The 25,191-nt window shown below is 49.2% G+C and overlaps 2 long non-coding RNA genes across 3 annotated transcripts; both read right to left on the bottom strand.

Annotated features, from left to right (window-relative positions):
- Positions 1-868: 868 nt before the first annotated feature.
- Positions 869-10,223, bottom strand: LOC140003273 (uncharacterized). The gene is made up of 4 exons (XR_011811599.1): positions 10,053-10,223; positions 2,516-2,825; positions 1,123-1,182; positions 869-976 (listed from the first exon to the last, which is right to left on the bottom strand). It is a non-coding gene; the product is annotated as an uncharacterized lncRNA (long non-coding RNA).
- A 10,372-nt stretch (positions 10,224-20,595) lies between these two features.
- On the bottom strand, positions 20,596-22,957 carry LOC110351398 (uncharacterized). 2 transcript variants are annotated; one of them, XR_011811754.1, is made up of 3 exons: positions 22,842-22,957; positions 21,496-21,731; positions 20,596-20,812 (listed from the first exon to the last, which is right to left on the bottom strand). It is a non-coding gene; the product is annotated as an uncharacterized lncRNA (long non-coding RNA). The 2 variants fall into 2 exon arrangements; XR_003496878.3 differs by having other exon boundaries at positions 20,596-21,731.
- Positions 22,958-25,191: the final 2,234 nt, after the last annotated feature.

The following is a 25,191-nucleotide window of genomic DNA, read 5'->3' as shown; positions in this document are numbered from 1 at the left end:
GAAGCAATTTTCAAGGGACTTCTAACACAACTGGAGAAGGGTTATCCTTGGTCCGCCTCCTTGAACTTTTTGGTTTGAGGACCAGGGATGTGTCAGACCATTTGCTGTCCATATCTGCTATACAGTTAGCACAGAAATCCAGACACAACACCAATGGTCGGAACCTTCAGCAGATGATCAGACTTCAGCCCTAACTACTCCCTGCTGACCATCCAGGGTGCTAAGATCTCACAGCCCTGATTTTCTGATGTCAAGGTAACTCATCACCTGCCTGAATTGAGCTACCACTCTGAGTGGCTGAGGGTCTCACAGCAAGTCCAGCAGGCAGGCTGGATGAAGCTCGCAACCAGGCAGGCAAAGAAAGCAATTGTCAAGCTCCAACATGCCAAGAACTCAACAAGAGAAGTCTGAGATAAGAGACTCACCAGGACTTCACAGTTAATGTGTCTTGGAATACCCAGACCTCAAGCTGATGATGTATTTATTCCTTACTTTGCAACCTGCCTGTATGCTGAGACTGATTTAAGAACTGTGAATGGAAACCTGGGCTTGTCCAAGTCAATGTTTGCTGCTGCTTTAAAATTATGTTGACCTCAACTGCTTTGAGCCAACTCCAACGTGTTTTTTCTTCGCTTTTTTTGAGAGTTGATAGCTACCAACTTCCACAGCTTCTCAGCAAGGAACACTCATTGTGTGGCTGTCCAGTTTATAGCCTTTCTGCTACTTCTGCTGCCATGGACAAGCTAAGCAATGGGCTATCTGTATGGAGATGTTGTGCATAGCCGAGGAGTTCCAGATACCCATAACTCCTTCACTCACTGCTCTTGAAAGCATGATGGAGATATCTGTGGTGTGAAAACATAACTCACATGTTCTCAGGTTGCAGCTCTTCAGCAGAGGAAAGCAGCACTTAGTTCAAGCCAAAGGTCAGTCAGAAGTCAAGAAGCCCCCATTTATTCCTCCAATCTGGATTGATCTGGAAAATAGCAGAGAGCAAAGTTTTGGTCATGGGTAGTCTTTGGAAGGCTTAAGAGACCTCGTGTCAAGAAGCGATGGACACATCACTTGTTAAAATAGACATCAAGCCCTTACTGTGCACCTATTTATTAGAGGTTTCAATACCTGTTCAGATGTCTGCTAGGATGTGGGCTCCTAGAAAAGCTCAGCACTGAAGCTTTCCTTCTGAAAAAAAAAAAAATAATAAAGCCAAATCATTTTTGCCAAACCATTTGATTTTGATTTCCATTGTATTTACAGTATTTGAATTCCTGAAAAATAATTTGGCAATTCCTAAAATTCCACTGTGAAATTAAGTATTAATTATAGTCTACTACTTGGGGCAGCATTATTTGTTCAGTATGATTTCTTTATGTTTCTGTTGGAGTGCTTCATGTCTCACTACTCGTTAGCACTAATGATATGTCATGACATATTATAAATATGACAGGGTGGCCAACTATTATTTCTTCTATTTTTAACATTTTAAAGCTTATGGTTTTAGTTTTTGTTCATTTTGTAAATGTGAATATTTGCAGTGTTTGATGCCCTTATTTTAGCCAGGCAACAATATCAGATTATTTTTTTTCTCCTAAAATCAGCTGCTACTCTAATTAGTACTGAGCCCTTATCTCTTTTTCTCTTTTGGAAGTATTAAAACATCAAACTGTTTCATTAGGCCAGTGAGTGTTACTGCCTTTGATTAATAAAATAAAGTCAGCATGTAATCTTAATTAGAGTATTAGCCACTCATTATCGTGTCATTTATTTTGTGACACATAACCAATAACAGGTCTTGCAGAATTTGTCCTAGACATCACTAATTTCTTCTGCAGATCTGCCATGATATCCCATACATTTAATCCAATTACATCATTAAATTGAAAGAGCAAAAATTTAACAACACATCAAATAAAATAGGGGAAAAATTGTTTCGAGACTTGGATTCCCTGGAAAAGGATAATCCTTTATTTCCCTTATGGGGCACTGCAAACCAGGTCTTGAAATGCCTGAATTTCCCTGCAAAAGAATAATGAGTTTTAACCCTGCTGGTGGTGAAGCCAAGGGTTTTGCCAGCACAGAGATGCCTTTGGAAGTCCCCATCCCTCTGATGACCAGGAACACAAGATGAAGGGGGGACAATCTGTCCTGCCATCCTTTCCATCCCTCCGTCACCCTGGCTGCTCCCTGCCGAGAGAGCCAGCATCCCACCCAGGCATGAGGCGTGTTTTTCTTTTGCACTCCCCAAGTGTACCCGTGGCAGCCGGTGAATACAAATCAAGGCAGTAGCGTTAATATTCTCACTACATTTAAATCTAATGGGCTTTTTTAATATTCAGAATCAAAGGCACTTCACCACCAGTAGATTTTTTTATACTTTTTTATTTTTAAAAAGGAGCCCTGCATCTCATTCCACTCTTCCTCCTCCTCTTTTTTTTTTTTATTTTATTTATATATTTTTTTAAGCCCAGCTAAAACCACCAGGGAAGGGCCGTGCCTATAAACAGATGCCACTCACAGAGGGTCTGGGAGGCCTTCCCATCATTAGATGCTGCTGAACTTTGAACCTGCAACTGGGAGGCTGCGTTGGCGGTGGAGGCAGCGGCAGCAGGGATGAGGCCGGGGCGGAGGATGGGGGGAGCTTGACGGGGTCTCTCTGGTGAATTGCTGGCCTGCCCAGCACAGGAACGCTCAGGACTTCAAATCGGCTCCAGTCACTTTGAAGCTCCTCTCTCTTAATCTCTCTTTCTCTCCCTCTCTCTCTTCGTCTTTTTCCCCCCTTGCATCTATGAATCATTCATGGCATTTTTTTTTCCCCTCAGAGGTTCCTTTCAAAAAAAAAAAAAAAAAAAAAAGAAAGAAAAAGAAGAAAAAGGGATAAAAAAATAAACACACACGCTCACACAAAGCCCTGTGTTTATGTTCTTATTGCTCCACGTAGCTTATTATCACCAATGTTGAACAAATTACTTACACGATGTCTACGATGCGCTGCCATCCCTCAGAGCGATGCTCGTGATGGGGCTGACGATTTTGTTTTAAATGTTAATGTACAGTGGGGCAACACATCCAATGTAAATAGCTGGTGAATGGTATGTACGCAGTGCATTGAAAAGAGCCCAGCCCTAGTGCTGGAGCTGCCCACCATAGGGATGAATTTGCACATGTTGGCCAAAGCCAAGGAGCCAGAGGTCAAATCTGGACATCAGAAACACTTTTTTTTTTTTTGCTTTCCACCAACCCACACACACCTGTGGGATGGGTTTGATGATTTATCGGGGGATCGTGCAAGTTCCACCGCAACACTCTGTGGGAGCAATGTGATTTCCAACTTCTAATTTCATAATATACCTGTGCCACAAAACAAACCCGGGGCCAGCCCCTGCCCTGGTGCTGTGCTCAGTGGCACCCACCTCATTCTTGGCCTCTGCTGAATGGGATGGTTGAGTCTGTCTTGCGAATGGGAGCAGGCGCAGTCCCTGGTTTGGCCCACCCCATGTGCACGAAGCCAGGCCAGGCCATTAGGAGTGCCAAATTGTGTAGCCTGACTTTGGGTACAAACTGGACCAACTGAAAACCCACCATGGCACCACAAGGCACCAGACAGACCTCTGAGAAGGTGAGCTGAGGCATTCACAGGGATGCAACGGGGGCAGATTTGCTCAACAGCAAATATATCAACATGAATATACCAGTTCTATTGGAAATAGCTTTCTGAAACACCCACCACCTGTCTGAAGGCAGTGAACGAAACACAGAATCACCACCCTATAAGACTTGTTCAAACCCCTATATCACGCTCATGTCCCTTATGGTCCCCAGCTCTGCTCTCCTGCATGTCTAATGTTGGACTCTCACAAGGCCCAGGATTGCTAATGCAATGTTATATGTGACTCTTGGAACACATTGAAATTCCTCAGGGCAAAAGGAGAGCCCGGGTGGGCTACGTGTCATTCAGAAGGTAAGGAAACTGAGGCAGGAAGAGTGGATATGGGTGCTTACTCTCCAGCTCAGTGTCATTGTGTGAGGTTAGGAACAGAGGCTTTACTGCATTTGGAAAGAAATTCAAAGAAGATACCCAGCTTTCCTGAACTCCTAGAAGACTTAAGTAGATTGATGTGGGGTTAATGCCATTGGATGGGGATTTTAAAATGCAGGGGGCTTTGGACAACACTTCTTCCCCCCCAACACTTAGAGCTGGCAGCAATTAGGTCCTGATGCACTTAAGCATCCAGCTAGCTTCAAGCTTTCAGCTTCTGAAGCTGGGGAAGCTTTGTAGATATTTGCTTAATGATGTCTCCAATGGGGGAGAAGAGTGCTTGCTGTCACTGCGTGCCTCCCCATCACTTTTACAGTCCCAGAGGCTAGGTCGGTGCAATCCCATTTCTAGACTGAAGCCCAGTCTAGGTTAAGTGGTTTATCCATCATGACACAGGGAATCCCTGGATGAGCTGAGGCTTGGACCCTCACCCCTGCTCTGAGCACACCTCTTGGTCATATTTCTAGATCATGTCCTGGGAGATGCCAGAAGAGGCCACTCAGGCATAGGGGAAGAAGACAATTCCAGCCCCTCCGCAAATAACACCAAAAGCTTTAATTTTATTTTTTAGTAACACATGGACTCCAAATTCTCACTCTGTTCAGACCTCAAAAGCAAAATCTTTTTCCAGCCCAGCAGAGCCAGCACTGTACACAGAGGTTTTATTAGATGAGATATGACCTATTTAATATGTCAAAAATAAACAGCTTTGGTATTAATAATAAATATTTAGGGCTCGTTCCAGCTGTTCTTGTGTAGCTCTGCAATATACTGTTTACCATTGATTTTTTGTTTCCCAGGAAAGTATTTCTACTGCTGCCATGCTCGGCACATCCAGTCTTTATTTATTTTTATGCGTAACCTAAGATATTTTCTAAGAAGTTCAGGGCAATAACCTAACCTGCTGATATGGGATACCCTAAATGTTCCATTGCTGGGAGCCAGAAAAACATCAAGAAGTGTTGCTTCTAAATACACTTTTCTTTTACTCTTCCCTAAATAGCTGTGACTTCCCCCACACCATGATGCAGAGAAAAGGCCACACCAAGCAGTGCTTGCAGAGCTACCACCCTCCAAACCACCTTCTGCTAAGACAGCCAGCTCAAGCTCCTACAACCACAAGGATTTTAGGATATTTGAGCACCAAACACTTCAGAGCTGAGCCCATGTTTAAGCTAACGGAGAACTGCTCCCTCGGAAAACATGGCCTCAGGTTTTACAGTCAAAGCCCAGGTTGGAGTGGAATTGAGAGGCCCAGCCTTTAAACGGTTTTGATGGCAGCTGGCAAGAGGGAGGTGGTCTGATATGGTTAATTCTACATGAGATTTTGATTGCCACAACGCGGGTGGATTAAACATCAGCAAGAGCAGAGGGGTAGAGGCCACCTTACCCAGGCCTGCCCCTTGCAGTCCCCGTCCTGCCCTCCAGCACCTCCTCCACAGGGCTGTCCCCAGCAAGCCACCCGCTCCCTCCAGCCTGCTCCAAAAGCACCTGGAGACCCCTTTCCTCCTCTCCAGCACCCTCTCTTTGAGGCAGGGTGGGCACCTGCAGGGCCACCCAAGGCCTGCTTCAGGCTGCACAGCCCCCTGGTGCTGCCACTGCAGTGCTGGGGCCCAGGAGCCCACTTGGCAGCTCTCTCAAAGCGCCATCTCCCAGCTGCCAGTCCTCAGGAGAGGGCTCGAGCACCATCACAGACACCCCAGCCGCGATCCCAGCTGGGATCCCCACAACAGGGCCCAAACAACACCACCCCAGCATCTCCCCCATTGAACTCCCCAGCGGAGCCTGGCCAACCGCTAGGAGCAACAAGCCTCCCGCGGCCCGCAAGGGCATCGCCGGGGCGCTTTTAAATCGCAGCCTCCGAAGAGAAAAGCCTCCCCCCGCCATCTGGCAGTGCCTGCTCCGACGGCTGGACTTGGCCTGGGAGGGAGGGACGGACACACGGCCCCCGCTGAGCCACCGCGGGCAGCGCGGGGGGCACCAGCTGCACAGCCGGCTCCAGCCTTGGGAGCGGGGGGTGGTGGGGAGAACAAAAGTGCTGTTTGTCCTTGCCCCCCCCCCCCCCCCCCAAAAAAAAAAAATAAAAATCTGCAGGAAAGGCGTTTTTGAGGTATTCAGGTGCTCAGCAGATTAAGGAGTAGTTTGCTTGGACATACCTGCTTACATCAGAGCCAGACATATAGCTCCAGCATGTATTTTCTGGAGAAATGTTCTGAGATGAAGGCGAAAAATAGCCCCCCTACAATTCCAACACCCGTGGCTTGGGTGATAAAATCAGACCCGAGGGAGAACCTGCATGGGTTAAACATCAGAATTAAGGGGAGGCTCCTCAGACTTCCCTGCTCCTTGTACGGAGCCAGTAAATACACGGACAGCATGTGTAAAAGCATCAGATCTTCCCAAGCTATTGATTTTTGACTTTCATTCCCTGACTCGTTAGCTTCGGATCAGGCAGCTTAATCTGACTTGATTCGCAGATCTGAGGCTGGAGGATTTGAATAAAAGTGGCCTCCCCAGCCCTAATGCACTAATGGGCCATCTGCACGCCTCCAGGGACCAGCGGATTGCTGGCAGCTTGTACAGCACGGGGAAGGATATCCGTATCTGCAGGTTTGCCAGGGTGGGGAACAGGTTCCCCCCAAGGCATCGGAGCAAGGCACAAGTTTGGGTCAAGGTTAAAGACAGGCTTTGGGAATGAAGCCTCAAGTTCAAGTGCAGAAGGGACCCTCAGTGCGTCTCTTGGTTTCCAGAACCAGCAAATCCTGCTGGCGCCCAGCTAGAAAACCAGAGCTGCAGCAATCAACCAGAGGTATTTTTGTTAATTTGGTAAAAATAAAATAAAATAAAATAAAAATAATAATAAAAAATAAATTAAAAAGGGCTGAAAGAAGCTGTGGAGCTGTTTTAGACCAAACCAAGCTTTACACCCCGGTTTGCTGAACTTTCAGACAAGTGACATTCAACCTGCTCTTTCCCTGGGCAATTCATTCCCACCCTTTGTGCCTCAGTTTCCCCACCCAAAGAGAGGTTACAACCATGAAGTCTCCCTTTGCTTTGAGATCTTGAGAGCTGCCCCATGAGGCTCATAGTGCAAATTCTGCATCAGCAAGCCACGCTCTTTGCATGGCTCAGGGCCACCAAACCTGCCCTGCACAGGCAGCATTGTTTCCAGCCTTGCTCACCCTTCTCAGCAGGAGTTTACTAGCCACACAGTACCACCAGTGAGACTTCCTAAATATATGGGCTGGCAAATTGACTTTATTGCTTAAAGCATGCCAGAGGCAGCGAGAGGGAAATGCAGAGAAAGGAGGGGAGTCTGGTGTGACCAAGGCAACTGCATCCCACCAGGACATCGAGTTACTCTGTCCCACCTAAACCAGACCCATCTCCACCATCCCTAGGGCATGCTCTGATCCTGCATCGGCAGAAGGAAGATTCACCTCCACTCTTGGATTTTAACCCAGCATCTGTACAACGGATGCTGGTGAACTCAAATACTTCTGGATCACGAGAAACTCTCGTCCTCTCCCTCTGTCTGGGGCTCTCTCCATCCCTTCCCCACCAGCTTTCAATTATTTAATTTTCCTCCTCCTCCCCCAGCATCTGAAAGCCAAGCATCTTAAATACAAATCACCTCCAAATCATTACATGCAGGACCTTTCGGCCCTCTTCAGAGCAGTGGGCCGTGAGTAATGAGCTCTGCTGAGAGTTTGCTGGATTTCACATACAACAGATGTAAAAGATGGGGCTGGAGGAGGGGGAGGGAAGGAAGCCTGCTTCAGCTGGAGAAACAAAATATTTGCCACTCACCTTTTTCTTCATCTGCAGCAGGCAGAGGAGGTCCAGGTCCTCCTGCACTTCTGCAGGTCTGAGCTGAGAGCAGGTGGACAACCAAGCAGGCTACAGCTTGGAATTTAAGCCCTGAGCCCTGCAGGTGCTCAAATATCCTTTCACTGGTGAGGTCCCACCCTGTAACTTGCCCCCAGAAGACTCTGAGCAAGTCCTGGTCTCCCTGGAGCTCTCCCTGTCCTGTGCCTCAGCACCTCCTGCAGCAGCACCAAGGAGAGGACAAGTGGCCACCAAGCAGCCTGGATGCCAACAGAGCTCAGCACAACCCAAAAGAGCACAACCCACTGCACCCAGACCTAGGACATCACCTGCTGAGGTCCTGAAGGTATCGAGCGATGCCTAAGGTAGTTTCACCTCCTCACACCAGCCTCCAGGAGAGAGCAATGTATGGGACAGTGAACCTGGACCTCCCTGTTTGGACAGCAGGATGCCTCTGCCCTGTGCCCAGCTCCTGGTGGCTCTCAGGACACCAGCAGGTCCTGCCAATCCTAAGGAGCACGGGCACATCTCTGCTGCCATCCCATCCCCTCCCATCCAAGCACAAAGCTTGCTGCCTCCAGGGGCTCTTCTGCCCTCTCCCACCAGCATCCTGCTCCAGCAAGCTCCCACAAAGGGCAAAATACCTTCCACCATCTCAATCAAGGCTCGAACCCAGCAAAGCCAGACCTGGCCACGACTCGCCCTCCCCTTCCTGCCTGGGGAAAGGTGGGGATGGAAGGGAAGTGGGGAAGGAGAAAAAGAGAGCAAACCCTTTCGCCTCAGACTTCAAAGTCATCAGCAGCAGGAGCCTTCGGAACAGTTTAAGTACAAAATGAATTGTTTTAATATTTAATCAGGCTATAATAGGCCCCAGGATCCCAGTGGAGATGGTTTGCCGTTGAAAGGATGTCCAAACTGAGTATCCCCCCCTCCAGAAGGGACGATAGCCCTGCAGGAGCCCCGACCCCAAGTCACAAACAAGGACAAGCCCCTCTCTATCGGCTCCCTTTGATGGGGCCCAGCAGCTGGGACGAGCTCCCACCCACTCACCTGATGGGGGCTAGGGGTTTGGGGACTGTAACCATAAACTTATCCTGGAAGACAATGATTCTCTGATGAGCCAGAATAAACTCCAGACCCATCCCTTCCCCATAACACCCTTCAAGTCACGGTGGACCCTCTCCAGCTCATCCTGGGTGAGTGGCCAAAGCCACCAGCACATGGGCATTCTTCAAGCCTGAAGACAAAACTGCCTGAAGAGCCAACACCAGCTCTTACCAGCTTTGGAGGCTCCACAGCCCATCTCACCCTCTTTCTCTACATCCTTCCCTACTGCCCTGCAGAGGAAAGCCACACAACAAAGATGGCAAAGCTCATGGAAGACCAGAGCAGGAACCAGTCCCTGGGAACAATAGACACTGGGAAAGCCAGGGTTGGAAAACCAGCTGCATAGCCATTCCAGAGTTCAGAGCTGCCCACACTATAGCATCAGGGTGGATTTGGATGGTGCTAAAGCTGAGAAGCATTACAGAAAACAGGTGTGGGCAGAGAAGAATATAAAAGCAGGCAGTCTCAGCATATCCTGGAAGAAATACACGTCCCCAAGCTGTACCTGGGCTACCTTGTCCCGAAGTAGGGACCCAGCCACGTGGTTGTCACCACCTCCAGGGGTGATGCTTGGAGGGCTCAGGGTAGCCCAGGCAAGGAGCTCCCTTTGTCCCTCACAGCCAGAGGTCTGCAGCTTATCAGAGGTTTTTCTTCACCTTGGCTTTGCTAATCAAGAAACAACTGGAAGTATCAGTGACTGGGATTGTTGGGTGCACAGGGAATGAACTGTGTTTGCCTCAGCTCAGCCTTTCACACCCTGGATCAAGCCGTGGCCATTGCTGGACTGTTACAGCAGCAAGCCCAGATCACAGAAGTGGGGCTCAGCTTTGCTCCTGCTGCATGACCCCAGCAGCTCTGCTCTGGATAGAGGCCACTAGATGTTCACCTAAGAGCCACTAGCAGGCTCAGGATGTGACAGAGCAGCAGTGCTCTGACTGGAGCAGAGCTCCACTCGCTGCTGTAAATGTGGCTATTGGGGTTTTGTTAGCACTATGATGGAGTGATGGGTCCCATCTTCACCAGGAGTTGGGGGACACCCTGGCATGTGGTAGAGAAGTGCAGGGAGGATTGCTGTTCTCACCTTGAGCAACTTCCAGAAGTGCACGACAATATCAGCAGCACCGGAGGCTCAGTTCTTGCCCAGAGGCTCCAGTTCAGAAGGAGTTGCTACCACCTGTGCCTCCCAGCAAGGTCAGGTAGTGCATAGATAGGAGGAGAAAATCCTGTATTGTGGCAGCGTAAGGCTTCACCACTTCCTACCTGGACGTAGAGGCAGCTTATCTAGCACACTAGGAGCTGAATAAGAAAAAAAAAAAAATCAAATAAATACATAAAAATAAAAAAGACACCTGCCCCAGGATGCAGGCCCACCTCACCCTTTGCTGCTTTTCAGGGGAATCCCCAGAGTTACCCCACCGAGGGGCAACCCAGCCCAGCCATGCAGGATGCTGTGAGAAGGATCCTGGGGAAAAATAAATAAGCCTAAAACCATTATCAATCAGGGTTATGCTTCCATTAGTCACACAGAGAATCCTCTGCCCAGAAGCAGCCTTTGCCTCGCAGGTTTCGAGTTACTGCAGTTGAGCTCTTAGTAACCTGCTGGATGTAATAAATAACTCTGCGGGCCCTGCGTGGTAGATTTGGGACCATTAAACATGTTGAGTTATTTTTACAGCGTCTCTTATAGGAAGGAGGAGGGGGGGGAAAGAGCTAAACTGCTGGCAGACAGAGCGAGGCCTTTAATCACTTTCCTACCAGCACCATCTTCTGGCCAACACCAGGCCCTGGCTGGGCGCAGGCAGCTGAAGGCTGCAAGAGCTGCGTTGTCTCCTGGTGGTTTTGGTAGCACTCGGAGCACTGCAGAACTTCTCTGCTACCCTGGACAGAGGATTAAGGCCCCTGCCGTCAGCTCTGGCACAGGGCAGAGCCTCCCACCATCGTTACTCCAAGGCACTCTTTAGGTTTTCAGCTCCGTGGTCTGGGCTCCCCGTGCTGGAAGGGGTCCTGGTGGAGCCAGCAGGATGCCTGGAGATGCCCACCCGTGCCACCTCCACACGCTTGGCCAAGGGATGCTTCTTCAGCATCAGCGCCAGGGCCATCCCGTGGGGACCTGCTCTGCCTCTGACCCGCAAGAAGGCTCCTGTTGTTTTCAAACACCGCTTTCAGACCGCATGGCCCGGACACTTCACGCTGCCAGGCAACTACACAATTCCCCTAAACCCTCCCCAGCCAGCCCTTCATCGAGGGATGGATGCTTTTATCTCACCATTGCACTTGGTAAGGGAACAGGCTCAGGAGGAGAGATCATGGTGTCCAGTGGGGAAAAGCTCCTTTCCTCGTGCTGGCAGAAAGCCTCTCCTTTTCTCTGGGATGATGTCCATGCAGGAAAGGCCCCACACGGCCACTGAGCCAGTCCCCAGGAGGTGGCAGCAACCAGCAAGGAGCATCCACAGCCCAGACCTCATGGGACCAGGGCTTGTCCCTGTCCCCCAGAGCCACCCCAAGCGAGCAGATCATTCCTACAAACCAGGAGACCAAGAGCAGGATGAATTAAGTTGCCAACAAAATGACTGTTCTAACTTAGCTTTTGCCTTCTGATCCCCTAATTTGTTAAAATCACTACCTTGCCTCGCCCCAACCTGATTTCCCCCTAAAACGCACTTATTACAGTAAGTTTTCCTACCTCCTGCCGTGCAGCACGCTGCAACAGCTCTGAAGAAGCAAGCCCCCACGTCAGCTCCCTTTCCACCTGCAGACGGGGCTGTAGGCACCACAGCTTCCCTGTACCTCTGCCACCAGAAGGGTGGCAGGGATCTGATCAAGAAGGCAGATGCTAATGAACATCTGAGACGAACCGTGCAATTAGCAGCCATTTTCTGCCCATCAGGCCTGCCCCTCAGGGATGCTAAAGAGGTAACTCCATTAGGGAAGCACTTGGTGCTCAGATACTGTGAGCTGCCGAGCCTCCCAGGCTCTTTCCTTCAAAGAACATCCCCAGCTGAAGGGGTGGTTGGAAGACCAGGTCAGAAAAGACACTGACAACACTGATGCTTTGATAGTTTAAAGACAGACCTTCCCTTCCTCACCACGGATCCTCTCCTTGAGTAGGAGCTTCATGGCTGGGCACCTGGGCTCTCGGTCCCCTGACACCTAAGCCACCCAGTGCTCCTTGGGGGTAAAATTCCCTCTCCACCTCCTGCTGATGTTCCTGGTCACCACTCACTCTGGGAAAGGCAGAGAAACTCCCAGCATTTTTTATTATTATTATTGTTTTCTTTTCCTTGGAGCTCAGAAAGCACATAGGCAGGTCTCCTTTCCCTCCCACGTCATTTTGCCCTTCGGGAAGTCCCTTCCTTGCAGGGCCAAAAATAGCGACCTGAGCGAGGTGGTGACCAAAGTGCTCAAGTCAGGGCCAAAACAAGCAGCAGTTGGCTCGAAATAGCTCCAATAGAAAACTGAACACATGTGGCATACAGAGCCCTGGGGATGTTTAATTGTGCAGCATGTTTGGGATGGACCCTACACCCACCTCCATGAAACGGAAAGCTGGATGGCTGCTAGAAACCCCTCCTGCTGGGTTAATGGTACTTTGTTGTGTGATAGGGTAGACAAGCAGCTTTTAAGTTGTAATAAGGTTGTGGTTAGCCTTTGGAGACCAGCTCTGGGAGGAGACCAAGCCCTAAGTTAGAGAGACAGGCATGAGAAGAAAGGCCAAGTACTCATATCTGACTAGCTACGGTCTGGATATGGTTGTGGGCACCCACCTGGGGGCCCTTCTGACCTCAAGCATTATATGATGTGAGACATCCAAGCCGTGTCAGAACACCAGGAAAAGCATCACTGGGGTCATGCTCCTACTGGTGTCCTCTACTGCCACCAGAGCACACAGCAAGGAACTGGGGGGGGCATGCAGGGCTGGGAGCCCTCCAGCCCATGCCATCATGCCAGGACATCTTCAGTTTGCTGCTGTCACCACCACACCTCCACCCCAAACAGCTGTCCCTGGAGTCATTTTCTCATACCTGGTAGCAACAGGATCAACAGTTTCCAGGACAGGAGACAGAAGGCATAAGGAGTTGTGATGTGCTGCACGGCCCCTCTCACTCACCCCATGTGTGGGCTCCCTCCCCGTCCAACACACGAGCATACCATACAAATACCACAGCTTACAGCACTCCAGGTCAGTCTGTGCCAATGGCCTCGTCTCTCCGTACAGACAGGATATGAGCAAACCCGGGGCTTTGAAAGAAATTAAACTCTGGGCAAATGTTCTGGAGAACGAATTCCAAAAAGTCCTTTCTTCTCTCCAGTTCATTGACATATCAAAGGACGAGGCTCATGCCCTGCCAGCAGAGCTGAGATAAGCTTCACAGACCATTGCACTTTCAAGGAGGACTTGGGGTGACATTATCTCACTCGAGTTTTGGCCTCTGCATTTTCTTCCCATCACGTGGCTGTGGCCATGGCCCACGGAGATGATTCTGCTCTGCTCCTGCTCATTCTCTCTCCACTGCCCTTATTTTGCTCCCGTGGTTGCCCAGCCGCCCCTACAATGAGAGCTAACGCACACCAAATTGTTCAACATTGCTGCTGGAGACCACGGCCAGTGCCTCCTTTCCTTCCTCCCACAGCCGTGGGTGCAGCTCTCCTGCTCTCTGCCCTTCCCTAGCCCATTGCTCAGGCATGAGCATCCTCGCCGTGACAAAATGAAGCTGTGCCTGCCACCAGCGCTCCCTGGGAGCCACGCTGCTCCTGCCCCAGCACCAGGGCTGGCAGACACAGCGCCCTGTAGGCAACACCGATGGTTGCCACGAAACCATCCCGATATAGAGACACTGAGCCCCTGCCCCTCTTGTGCAATGGGAATCATTTGGCAGCTACACAAGGATTTGAGCCTGGCAATGCTGGAAATGTCTCCTTTAACCCTGTGGGCTGCAGACAGAAAGGGTTCTGGGCAGGGAGGTCCTTGTTTAGGCTCTGTTTCAGGGCAGAAGGTTAATTAGGTAGCAGGGTAATGAGGAGTCATTAAGTCTGCCTGCACCATGCTGTTAGCATAACAAGGGCAGACTGAGAATGTTAAAGCCTCAATTCTTGTTTTCCCATTGCCTTCAATTAACCTTTCCCTGCTTGTGCAGCACTCCACACCCCAGAGAGGGGTTCAGGGTGCCTCTCGGAGGCTGTTAATTAGCATGACGCCGAAACAAACTTTTCTTTTAAGTAGCTGGCATGATCACTGTGGCCATCAGCTAAAAATAAAATAAAAATAAACAGGCAGGACACAGCTTACCCTTGGCACAAGGCCACTATCCCATCAAAGTCTGGGAGGGTGAAGCAGGCTCCTGGGGTTTATTTCAAATTATGATTATTCTACTCTTGTTTTCCCTGCCTGAAGTAGGAAGAGCTGGGAGCTCATCTCAGCCCAGGGGGGCTCCACCACAGCAGCACAGCAAAGGCAAGGTGCCCTAAAAATGGAAGATGGGTGGCTTGTTGGGAGGAAAGTGTTCCCACCACTTCGATTTAAGCCCCTGAAATCGCTGGTCAATGGGCCTTCAGAGGCTGTGGGGTGTCCCCAGGGCAGCTCAGTGCTGCTGAGCCTCCCTCAGTCAGCAAGAGAGTTTGGGATCTTAACTTAGGTGCCTAAAAATAAGTGATGCTCATGAGATCTGTGGGATATATCTGGGCAGAAAACATCCCAGGGAGCTGAAAGCCTTAATCCAACACTGGGGAGGATTGCTCAACCAACATTAACACCACCTCCAAGACTGGGACAGCATGCTAGGAGTACCAAACTATGCAAGATGGGAAACAGGCTTCTTGCTGAAGAGCTTCAGTTGAATGCTCCATGTCCTATACTGAAGCAGAATCCATCATCACTCATCTGTGATAAACAACTTCACATGTGTATACATTGAATATAGCGCAGCAAACAAGACAGAGGAAAAGATTTCTGCTCTACTCAGCATCCAGTCCCAGCCACCAGGCTGCATCCGGCTTGGGGAATCCAATTCAGAAAGATGAGGAACAGCTGGGGAAAAAATTCAGGAAGAGGAGTAAAAGTCGTCATCGGGCTCAAACTAGAGCTAGAAAGGGCTTCAGTGGGGAACATCTCAGAGAAGGGAAGGCGAATCTTCAGGAATGAAAACAGCAAAAATAACCTGCTCTCGCTGTGCTGCTCAGAGAGGCTCGTGAAACATTTAGGTGAACCCTCTGGGGGCCAGGACAACTTCAGCCTGTGGGGTTGTAAGGACAAGCCCCCATCAGCGGGTTAGGTAGGGAAGGAGAGGGACTGGATGCTCTCTGGGATTCCCTGTTGCATCAGATGTCTTACAGGTGAGGAAGAAGAGGGAAGACTGGCTGTGGTTTGCGGTGAGGAGTTAGGAGGCTGAATGGGGCCAGGCACTTTCCTTACAAAGTTCCTGACTCAGCACAGAGGAAAATGTTTTCTTTTAGAGCTGTTCATTATGGTGTCAGGACGCACTTTTGCCTCTTGACCTTCACATTATTTGCTCTGTGGCATTATTGGTGCTCTTTCCTTCTCTCACCCCAAGGTATCCCAGCTCTCTGGACCAGGTCCTTCCCTTACAGAGGTACTCAGAGCACACATGGCTCTCACCTGCCTCCAAACGAGTGTCTTCAGGGCCCGCAAAAGGTGGAGACATCTCAGCACCTCCCATCTCCACGTGTTAAACAGCATGACAGGTCAGTTACTGATGACCTGCTGCTTCCTGCCTCAAATCCAAGGGGGGATCTGTGGGCGATGAGCAAGAAGCACCCACGAGAAGAGCCTTCCCATCACCAGAAAAAAAAAAAATGACCTTCCCTTCTCTAACCCTCTTTCTTACAGGAGCTAATGGGGCAGGGAGAGGCTTCCTGAGCCAGGATGTCTCCAGTTCCACCACCAAACTGGACTGGCCATGGTGGGGCCCCACGCTGGGGAGCAGTCTGCAGTCACACGCACTGCTTGTGATCCAGCAGTCCTCCCGGGACATGCAGCCCTCCACAGAGACCCAGTGTCTGCTCCACACAGAGGCACTATTGAGAAGCCTCACATGAAACTAGTCAGTCCTAACATGTGTGACTGGGTTTTGTCTCCAGGCCATCCTTGATTTACAAGGCAGCTCCTTTTTTTGATTTATTTTTTTTTTTCCCCTTCCCATTAACGCTTCTTCAGCTCTGCTCCAGCAGGATGAAAACCCTCTGTGAGCTCCTTCATATGCCCGTGTCAGTTGACTCACCCTTGACGTTGGGGGCAAATTTCACGTTGCCTCTCTCAGCACACCCCCTCCTGCACGGGTCACCTTCACATCAGCTATAAATCCATGCGAGACATTTCGGGTAGCTGTCAGGCTCCCGGCAAGAAGTTCAGGAACAGAACGAAAGACCTCGAGTCTGCTATCAGCCTGAAGAGGACCTTGGGGCTGTTACAAAGCATTTAAATGGGATCTTTGCTTTAATGGAGAAATGGATTTTTAACTGACAGTCAATTTATAAAGCCAGTTTCACACATGTCTTCTAAATGCTTTTTCCACCTCTTTCAGGAAGACCTTGTGGCAGCAAGCCATTACTCACGGGGGCAAGAGGGTTTGTGCCAGCTCTGCTTTCTCAGTCAGTCTGGGGACACCAAATTTAAGCACCTCATGCCTGGCCCAGAGACAACCATCACACAGCACGGTGTGGGGCTGCCTACCTGCAAGGCTCCCACAGGCAGCTAGAGAATTGCAATAGCACAATTCCCTCACAAGGCTCCTTTTCCATCATCCAGTGCCTTTTCCATCCCTGATCCACCTGGCACTCTAGGACAGCTCTACCAGCAGCAGAGCAATAAACTCAGGCAGTATCACACAGCCTCCCTCACATCCCTGCCAGAGCTGCCACATGCTGAAGACACCTCAATAAAAGAGTTGTGTCTTCTTCTGATGGTGGGGCAGAGAACATCTTTGATGGCACTGATGAACTTGATTTCCTTCCAGCTTGGGTTTCAAAGGGCAAGTGCAAAGCCAGCACGCTCTGGAATGGGCCAGTGCCATGTTAGACACCATCTACCCTAACCTCAAGGTTCATCCCTGATCTGGTCACCAAGTTGTTAGCCGTTATCACTCAACCCTTGTCTTCAGAAAATGGCTGAGCACCTATGAAACACAGTACTGCCTCGGGTACACCCTGCTTGGGACATAGGAACCAACAAACCCCCTTACCTCCTGCGTAAGCATCCAGCTGGCTGCGTGGGGGCTGTGGGGTGGCTTGTTATCAGGGGGGTGGCTGGCAGCTATTGCAGCTCACTCAAGAGCACGTTGCTGCTGGGTGCAAGATTCATTGCATGATGGAGCTGGTTACAATCAATCTTTTGGGGGCAAAGCCCAAAAGTGAAGAAGGCCTCAAGGTCCTTGCCACATCTTCAGTTTTCAATTTGCTTTTGCCAGTAATAGCCAAAGCTCTGGCTATAGGAAGAAAATAACCTCCATTAGATATTATTAAAGGGAGGTGACACAAACTTGTTTTCCTCTGCCTTCTGCTAGTCCCAATACATCTTCCTGCTGGCTACAAGGCTTTTTGCACTTTACCCTTTCCAGCTTTATCACTGGTAAGCAGCCAAGACACGCTGTTTGTCTGCAAGCTGCAGCGAGGCGGGTGGTATGGGCTGAATGCAGGGAGTCACATCAGTCTTGTCCTCCCCCCAAATTAAACGAGTCTAACTTACGTATTGTTTACCCAATCCATCTCCCACTGCAGTTCCTCATTCCCAGTTCCTGGAAAGGTCATCAGCACTCAAGGAAGATGAAGGCTGTGCTGATAGCTCTTGGAGAACAGGTCATTAATCTTCGTATAAATAACTGCAATTATTTCAGGGGCAATAACCCATATCTCCAAACTTTTCTCAGAAGCTTGTTAAGCAATGTTGGGGGAAGGAAGGTAAGATACTGGGAACTAATCCAAAAGGTTACAACTGAGTTTCTGTGTGCTGCAGCTCTTCTGCTAGCACTGTCCTGCCAAATCATCAAGGATGTGCACCAGGTGATCAGCTGGATCTGGTGATCCCTTTGAGGGCTTTACACAAAATGGCTGGGTCTATCTAGCATCTGTACTGACAGTACTAGGATTTACTTTAACTGACTTTGTATACTCTATGAAAACTGTTCCAAAAGTCAAAATAGTCACATCCTGCACAGGTTTCCAGCATTCCAGCATCAGATTTCCAAAAATATGACAACAGCGGCATTCAAGCGAATAAATTCAAATCCACTTTCATTTTCTATCTAATTAATACAAGTACCACATACAGAAACAAGTTATTTACAGACTACACAGACAAGACAAGAAGCCTGGAGAAAGGAGGACTTTCCCTTGGTCAAAGAGGACCAGGTCAGAGATCAACAAAGCAAACTTGACATCCACAAATCCATGGGCCCTGGTGGAATGCACCCATGGGTGCTGAGGGAGCTGGGTGATGTTATTGCTAGACCACTTTCCATTATCTTTGAAAGGTTGTGGAGAATGGGAGAGGCTCCTGAGGACTGGGAGAAAGCCTATATCATTCCAGTCTTCAAAAGAAGGAGGTCCCATGCAACTACAGGTCAGTCAGCTTCACCTCCATCCCTGGAAAGGTGATAGAGCAGCTCATCCTGGAGGTCATCTCCAAGCATGTAGAGGATAAGAAGGTGATCATGAATAGTCACCATGGATTCCCCAAGGAGAAATCATGTTTAACCAATCTGATATCCTTCTATGACGATATGACTAGTTGGGTAGATGACGGGAGAATGGTAGATGTGGTCTACCTTGACTTCAGCAAGGCTTTTCACACTGTCTCCGCTAACATCCTCGTAGACAAGCTCAGGAAGTACAGCCTTGATGAGCAGTGAGGTGGATTGGCAATTGGCTGGATGGCAGAGCTCAGAGGGTTGTGCTCGGTGGTGTGGTGTGTAGTTGGAGGCCCGTAGCTAGTGGTGTCCCCCAGGGGTCTGTACTGGGCCCAGTGTTGTTCACCTTATCCATCAATGCCCTGGACGATGGAATGGAGTGCACCCTCAGCAAATAAATACCTGAGGGGAGGGTGTCAAGAGGATGGAGCTGGTCTCTTTTCAGTTGTGCCCAGTGACAGGACGAGAGGCAACGGGCACAAACTGAAGCAGAGGAGGTTCCAGCTCAATATGAGGGGACACTTCTTTACTGGGAGGGTGCCAGAGGACCACAACAAGTTGCCCAGAGAGTATGTACGGTCTCCTTCTCCAGAAATATTCATAACCCGCCTGGATGCCATCCTGTGCAAGGTGCTGTAGGTGATCCTGCCCTGAGAGGGGGTCGGACCAGATGATCTTCAGAGGTCCCTTCCAACCCCACCCATTCTGTGATGAGCAATTACACAAAGCAGGAGAATTTGCTCAGCTCTATGATATGGTCAATTTTAAATTGAATATTGAGAATTCAGCCAATGAACTGATAGAAAGGAATGAGTATAGCATTTACAATGCAGCCCTACCTTTAATCATGGTTATCAGCTGTTTCCAATGCAGGTTCATTGAGACCTTCCCAAAAGAGCTCAGAAAAAATACACCTCATGACATTTAAAATTTGAATGAAAAATAAACAAAAATAAGATTTCCACATGCATTGCACATGTCCCAGCAGCACACCTGGCTAGTCTGGAAGAGTTCAGAAGCTGAAACTCAAATGGTACCCATGTCACCTCATTTCCAAACTCTCAAATCAGTTAAAGACCAACTATGAACCACTACGGGAGCAGTTCCACGTTTACCCAGGACAGGGAGGATCTTTCACCTGGGAGCTCTGTGGAGAGGAATGTTCCTCAGACAGGGCAGCAACAGCACTTGGGGAAGAATATTGTCATCTCACAATTCAGCAGCAGCAGCCCACCCTTCAGATCCTAAAGGGATCTGCACTCACTCATTTGAACTGTTTCACTACAAGGACCCCAAATGCTCCTCTCCATCCATACACAACCACTTTCTCCTCCCCAACACCGCCAAAACGTGCTACATTGTCTTTTGGAGAGCTTTTCGGTTTCCTCAGCTCTACTCACCCCAAAGCCAAACCCAGGAGAGGAACAAAGCTTTGGGGGGACCCAGAGAAGAGGATGCCATGGGCTGCTTTCTGAACACATAAAGAGACTGTTTCAGGACTTAAAAACATTCTTTATGCCTATCACATCCAAAATGAGCTGGGAGTTTCCCTCCACTTTTCCAGGAAAAAATAACAAAAACAAAACACTCATTTACTTCTGTTGATGTGAAACCACTATCATTTTCTTTTTCTTTTTTTTTTTTTTTTGGTCTGGTTGGTTACCATCTGTTATCCATCCAATCCTAACATCAGCCAGAGATGGTTTAGAGAAGAGATTCTTGAAACACCGGGCCTCAAGTAGGCCTCACTCACTTGCCAGGTTTTTTTTGTTGTTGTTGTTTTGTTTTGTTTTCTAGAGAAAATCAATACAGAAGTAAGCACGGAGACAGGCGTGCCACAGGAAATGCAACACCAAACTCTTGACCCAGGCTTCAAGATGGGTGAATATCCAAATTTACCCAAAACTTGAAAAGGCTCTGGCAGAAAATCCCTACTAGATGCAACACAGAGGACACTGTTCTCAGTTTCCTGAGAACAACTGGAGCTTTAGCATCTCCCTCCCTGTGGAGCTGAAGGTCAACATGCTTCTCAGCCCTTTACATCTCACTGGCAACGCAGAAGTGGCTGGAACCCCAGCCTAACACCTGGCAGATGCTTCCTGTCTCTGCAGTATCCAGAATTTGTGGCGTGCCTGGAGAAGCAGGTCCCCTCTCCACCCAGGTTGGGATCAACATCCTCCCATCACGCTGGTTTCAGCGGCATCTGAGGAGTACAGAGATGGCCATGGTTTCTATGACTTCCTTAAAGGTTCCCTCCACCCATGAGGAATACGGAGTTATCCTGAACCCTGACAGCTTCTAATCAGTGCCTTGCTTTAAGGCATCCGAAGGAGACGAGAGGCTTGTCCTAATTTATCCAGTGTCAAGCAGGAAGTCACAGACGTGCTCCCCCAGCCCTGAGGCTAGGACCTGATGGACAACCTTCAAAGAGAAGAAGCTGGCAAGCGTCCCTTTCTACTTGTGGCTACTGTCATGGAACTCCCTGAGGCTCAGAAGTCAGAGCTGCAAACCCTCTGTCATCCGCAGCCAGCTTGACTTTGCTTGGCCCCAGCCGATAAGAGCACTGCAAGCATAAAAAAAACATCAAGTGCAGGGTCAGTGCAGGCTCGTGGGAACAGCGGAGGTCTGGCTTTGCGGCACGGAGATGCTTTTTGATACATCCCCTCCTCCAACAGGAAGGAAGAGGAGGAGCACCCCATGTGCTTTAAGCGAGCCCATTCCGCCCCACACCCATCCTGACTGGTGGAAAGGGATGTGACTACAGGCACACTCACAGAATTACTATTTTCCAACCCTTTGCAAGGGAACACACTGAAAACATTTGGTGGGGTCCAGCCATGGTGCTGCTGGTGGTGGTTGTGTTGTGTGGGGCCCACACAAGGCTACCTGTGGTTCTTGAGCTGATGCAGACCAGTTGTGGGGACCACTGACTAAGGTCTGGGGAGCTGGGGCTTGCCATCACACTGCTTCAAGGCTTTCCCAAGCCAATGGGACATCTCTTTGGGCTCTTCAGAAGAAAGGAAGAGAGCAGAGGGTAAGAAAGGTCTTAATCACCATCGTTTGCTCTTTACTGTCCATCACTACAGCAGTTGCACCAGGGGTTAAAGCTGGAGCACATCAGCCTGGAGAGGGTAAAAAATAAGATAAACATCAGAGTGTAGCAGCAGCAGAGTGCCCAACACGAATGAAAATGTTTGCAGCAGAAAAGCACCCCATAAAAGATGCCAGAGCTGTGCTCCAGGACTCCAGAGCTCCCAAGCAAAAGTAAAAGAGTAAAAAGGAAAGCTGGTGGCAAAATCTAGAGAGAACTAGAAACAAAGGCACGTTGTTCTTCCTCTAGTGGAAACATTGGTTTGCTGACAGGTTTCTGAGCTCTTGACATCAGCATTCCTAGAGCCCCAGAACTAAACCCAAACCTTCCTGGAGCATCACTGAACAAAACCACACCAAACTTGTAAATCAAATGAGAACAGACCCCACAAAGGCAGGAAGATTTGCCTTTCACATCCCTAGGGAAGCATACCCCTAAAGGATTTGTTCCTGCAGGTCCCCAGCAGGCTCCTCTCCTTAACATTTCACCTAATTCCTGCCTGTCTCTGAGCTTTGCCGTGCAAGTCCCCGAGGAGATCCGGTGCACTGACACCTGCAGGTGTGCCCTGTCCTCCCAGGCATCCCAGAACTACTGCAAATTGCTTGCTTCTGCACACTGCTGGAATTTGGGATAACGTAGACTCACACTCCAGGAGATACCAGTTTGGACAAGGGAAAAAGCAAATAGCTATTCCCCCGGCTAATTGCAAGCAGTCTTAAAATGATATTGACTGAATTATATTGCTTCCTAGTGGCAAGATAACTCTTCATCATATTTGTTTTGGAGCGGAGCATAGGGGAAGATGAGGACAGGACAGAGAGGAGAGGAAGGTCAGGATCCGTGGGAGTGGATGAGGAGACAGCCATGGCACTGTGACAGGCAGGGAGGAGAAGGAAGGGAAGATGAGACAAAATGAAGGAGCAGATGACAAGATGGCCCTTGGGTCAGATTCCTCTTGCTTCCTTAAGGAGAGATCGAGGAGAACCAACTTTAACGCAGTTTCTCCCCAAAGAGACAGGCTTTTCCTATACACAGCGTCCACCTCCGCATCATTGCTACTGCAGGCAGGCCACAGGGCACCATCCCATATGGCACCACAGTGACCAGCAGCTCCCCAAAAAACACAGAACCAAAGGGATACCCCATGGCAGAGCATCATCAGCTGTTGCTTGTCAAGCAGGAGCTAGCTCCAACCAAAAGCCCAGATCACTGGGTAACAAGGCAAGCCCTGAAGTCAAATCAACCCACAAACAGGAGTACAGCAGAGAGGAGCCCTCTTATAGCTGGGCTGAAGTAGGGCTTCTGGGCCAGGGCTGTGGGTGGAGAGGTCTCAGGTGAGGCTGTTCAGAGCCATTAAGGCCAATTAGTGCCCTCAATCACCTCCAGCCCAGGCCTGAATGCACATCAGGGTACAGAGCTGCTTTTGCTTGGCAGGATGGACATGGGTGTCTGTGTGTCCAGATGTTCCTCAGCTCCATGACCATATCCATATGATCTGTGTGACATACATCGCACAAACACACAGAAGCACAAAGAAAAAAAAAAAAGTATAAAAAAAGAGCACAATTGACTCTTTGGGGACAGTTCCAAACTTAATTACCTGCAGGCTAAATCCAGTGATTCTGGCTCAGAGTGGAAGTGATTATTTTTATTTACCAGCACCTTAAGGACTGCAGTTCCAGTGGCTTTGACTAGAAACCATCAACATATATCCTCATTTCCAAAGCTAAGGAAGGAGGGACATCCTAATCTGTGCCTCTCTGTAGACAACAGAGGAGCGCTGATCACACCAGTAAGGGGATTTCTTGCTGTAGCGCAGCACAATGGGACTGGGGTTTTCCTTGGTTTAGCAGCTTTAAAACATTCAAAGTTATCTCCCAGGCAAAGCTGTGCGCTGAGATGCCTAACTCTGAGACGAGCAGGAGGCTGCAGGCCAAAGGCTGGCAGCAAACTCCAGCTGAGCTCAGAGCTCTGGAGAACTGCTTCCCATGAGTATCTCAAACTGGGAATGCTGGACCTCAAGTTACCGGTCAGAGATGGTCCCAGGGGGCACAAGCAGCCTGAAACTTGATTGCCATTCATTTAATCTTGGATTGACCTCTTCCATCACAGTAGGACACTTTTAGTTATGCTTATTCACAAGACCTTTTCTATGATGTAAGAAATTCATGCTTTTTAGGTTTTACCTATTAGCCCTTCCTATTGTAAATGTCAAATATTTTGATATTCGAGTACCACAAGGACAGGAATAGGTCAGGTTATAGGAAAGAGCAAAGGCTGTCAAGGTAGATGGCCACCACTGATCCAAAGCCTATGATAAGAGGAACTAAGGGATGCAAGAGGATGAGCACTGGACAAATCAAAAGGATGAATCAGGTGCTTGAGAAAGCTACGTTCAGGGTAAAAATGTGGTTTTTCCACAGTGTAGCTTCTTGCATAAAAAACAAACTGGAGAAACCACAGAAGTTTAGTTGCAGAAATCCATTTTTACAGTGTATCCTTCCAGCAACTCACTAAGTTAAAAGCGAAAGCTCCATGTTCTTTCTTGTGGTGTGATTAAATCGTGGTATTTCATTTCACCACAGACCCATCTTTCTTCTCAATGACGATGGCTGAAGCATCAGCAGGAGACACTGATGGGCAGATGATGGTCTTCAGCAAGGTCTCATCCAGATGCTCTCTCAAGGACTTGACAGTGCATCTGATTTCCAAATGAAACCTTAGCTCCAGGCTGCACATCAATCATCCAGGCTTAAAGGTAGAGCGAAGACAAAGTATCTGCCTTCATCCCTTCTAACATGTCAGCAAGGACTCGGTGTATTTCTGAGCCATGGTTCCCCTGAGCTTGCCATGCATGGGACTAGCCAGCTTTGCCAAGCCACCTTCAGTGCTGAATGCACAGGAACAAGTTAAGGACAATAGCAGCAGAAAGCAAAATTAATTATACTTGATGTGTTGTTTTTAAAATGGAAGGGCAGTTTGTGCCAGACATGAAGCTGTTGTTTGCCTGCACGATGCTGAATGGTTCGGAAGTAGTTTCTTCACTCTGATCGTTCAAGTGACCCTTAACATCAGCCCTGAATTATGTTTCAGGGACAGCAGTTGACTGTACAAGAAGATTGCTATTTTCCTGGGGGTCTCCAAAGGGGGCTGGAGCCGCCCTTTGTCTCCAGCAGAACAGAAAGTCCCATTCATCCCCCTGTCACATGCCAAAACATGACCATCCCAGAATAGGGCTGCAGGATGCCTCCCCCATGGGGCGAAGAGAGAGGTGCCGTGCGGACTCGTGTGTGTTGGGAAGAGAGCCAAGGAAGGGCTGCAGCCCTCCAAACAGTTTCCGAAAGGTTGCAGGAGGGGGTGACCGATGTGCAGTGACTCCTGCCCTAGGCTGAGATGAGCTGCTGGGGGTGCCTGGGGAGCATAAGTGTGCAGGGGGACAGATTCTCTTGGGGACTGGGGAGAGGTCACCTCAAAAGCACCCCAACCCAGGC

The sequence above is a fragment of the Anas platyrhynchos genome, chromosome 10 (genome assembly GCF_047663525.1).
Source record: "Anas platyrhynchos isolate ZD024472 breed Pekin duck chromosome 10, IASCAAS_PekinDuck_T2T, whole genome shotgun sequence".
In the NCBI taxonomy this organism is placed as follows: Eukaryota; Metazoa; Chordata; class Aves; order Anseriformes; family Anatidae; genus Anas; species Anas platyrhynchos.
This window is presented reverse-complemented; position numbering and strand designations above follow the sequence as displayed.